Below are 2,697 nucleotides of genomic sequence, written 5' to 3'. Positions count from 1 at the left end.
TCCTCTGGACTTGCTCCAACTGTTCGTTAACATAATTTGGGATTTTCACTTACAGTATGCTCAACAGAGTTGTTTTCTAAACCAGGGCACATTCGAATGCCTGCTGGTGGCAGGAGGGAACATATCCAGGGATGTACCTGTTGGTCCCATGTTCTCTCTTATTCTCTCGGAAGCATTTATATCACAACTTTCTCCGACCAACCTCAAATACCCTTATGACTGGACCTAGGGGAAAAAGACTACCTTCCCCTCTCTTCCCTTCTCCAAAACTACATGCTTTAACATAATTAAGATAATCAAATATATATGTGGTTTATATGTGTTTGTGCCTATGATGCAGGACAGAGAGCCATTTCAGCAGAGTACAGTCTCTCCCCTGCTTGGGAAGTTGCCTTGCTAACATACCTCTTAGCAGCAGTACTAGGTGCTTAAAACTGTTTCTGCTGCAGTCATGAAATGTCTTGACCTGGCAAGGTGACTGTTGTTACAGCAGGACAGAAGTGTAATACAGCTCTTTAGGAGAGAGTCAGGTTTGCAGAAAGTCAACCGTGTATACAGTTAGCTCTAAATTAGTCTTTTGTCAAATAACACCACCTCCTACGCCCAAGTTAAAGAATACCCGTACAAATTTGCATTGGAATATCCATGAAATAAGGAGTTCGCCTTCAAAGACTCAGTCTTTGATCAACACAAAACACCATGAGAAACAGGCACTTGTGACAGATCAAGAGCAGGGAATTACATTCATCTCCTTGAAATGGTATGACTGGGAGTAAACAGCTATTAAGGAACAGCAGGAAAGACTTCCTCCAGAAAAACATTCCAATTTGTAAGGAAATGGTTGGAAAATAATAAAAACATATTTGTCTTAATTATTTCTCTGGTAAACAAAGCCAGAAATTTGAAATATTGAAGGATATTTAGCTGAAAAGTTCAACAGAGGGAGAAGGTGTTCTGCTATATCACTATGCAGGGGCATGAAACACTAAAGAAAAATCACAAAGCAAACCATGAACCTTCTTGGGACTATATATGAGATTATTGCTGCTTTTCAAGTTACTCCACCCCTGGGGCAGTCGATTCCAAGTGTATTGGATGCCCTTCCAGATGAAAGAAGACTGTGGCCTGCACTCTGCTGCCAGAGGAATGGAGAAAAAGGCATTAGCAATGTCAATGGTGGCGTACCACTTGGCTGCCTTTGACTCCAGCTCATATTGGAGTTCCAGCATGTCCGGCACGGCAGCACTCAGTGGTGTGACTTCATTCAGGCCACGGCAGTCCACTGTCAGTCTCCATTCTCCATCAGACTTACGCACTGGCCAGATGGGGCTGTTAAAGGGTGAGCAGGTTTTGCTGATCACCCCTTGTCTCTCCAGCTGACGAATCAGCTTCTGGATGGGAATCAGGGAGTCTCGGTTGGTGCGATATTGTAGCTGGTGCACCGCTGTGGTAGTGATTGGCAGCTGTTGTGCTTTGGCCCTCAGCAATACCACAACACAAGGGTCCTCCAAGGGACTCGGACAGGCAGACAGCTGCTTAATTTCCTCCTTCTCCAAGGCAGCTATACCAAAAGGCCACCGGTGCCCTTTTGGATCCTTGAAATACCCCCTCCTGGGGTTGTCTGTGCCAAGGATGCATGGAGCCTCTGGGCCAGTCACACTGGGCCAGATGCTTTTGCCATGATGTTCCCAGTTAGATTCACTTTGGCTTCCAACACAGCCAGCTGTTGGGATCCCCCAGTCACCCCAGAAATGCAAATGGGTTGTGTCCCTTTATAGTTCAATGGCATTAGGTTACACTGTGCACACGTGTCCACTGGAGCCTTATATCCTGTGGCTGTGATGTGCCAGGCCATCAAATCCACACAGCTCACTAAACAGAGTTTCCTCTGTCCTCCACCTGGCTGGAGTCAGGGCCCTTTTAGTCCTGGTCTTAGCAGTCTGCACTCACTTCTTGTAAAAACAGATTGGAGTTCCTTCCCGTAAGATCAGCCCTTCTATAATGTCTGGGGAGCTGCCAATTGGAGACTGGAGCAGCAATCTTCCTGGAAGAATCCCCACTTAGGATTGTTTTTCCTGCAGTTCACATATCTGTGCCTCTAGGGTCAAGGTCAGTTTTCTACCCCACTTCCTCATGTCCCTCTGTGGTCATGCATGTAAAACCACAAGGTACCCCAGGGTGTCGACCTTCTATATTCTTTTCCTTGAGCAGTGGAATGCTTATTCCTAATTGCTGAGATCCTGGTTTGTACTGGTGGTGGGTGGGACATCTCTTTGAACCACTGGAACTCCTGGGGCAGTTTCTCAGCTAGGGTGTCTGTCATTTTTGTCGCAGCCAAGATGCAGGCCCGTAAGGAGGAAGAGAGATGTTGATTGTATTCCTGCGGCTGGCCAGCCAGTTCATCCACTGTCAGTGCCTCTTTGTCTCCAGGTCGTTACTTCCAGTGGTGTGCTACGTACAGCTTTCCACCACATGGGTTGTGCGCTAAACTTCGTCTGGATCTGTGGGTAACTGTACATACCCTAGGTCCTAATAAACCATCTCTAGCACAGCTAATTCCCTCAGGCACTGGATACCTCGCTCTGTCGTGGTCCACATCCACATTTCTTCCTGATATCTAAACCTCCCCACTTTCAATTTAAACCCGTTACCCCTTGTCCTGTCACTACAGGCCCTTGTAAAAAGTCCCCCCCAGCT

This window comes from Eurypyga helias, unplaced genomic scaffold (assembly GCF_000690775.1).
Source record: "Eurypyga helias isolate BGI_N326 unplaced genomic scaffold, ASM69077v1 scaffold3665, whole genome shotgun sequence".
Lineage (NCBI taxonomy): Eukaryota > Metazoa > Chordata > Aves > Eurypygiformes > Eurypygidae > Eurypyga > Eurypyga helias.
The sequence above is the reverse complement of the archived record's forward strand: the minus strand, read 5'-3'. Positions refer to the sequence as shown.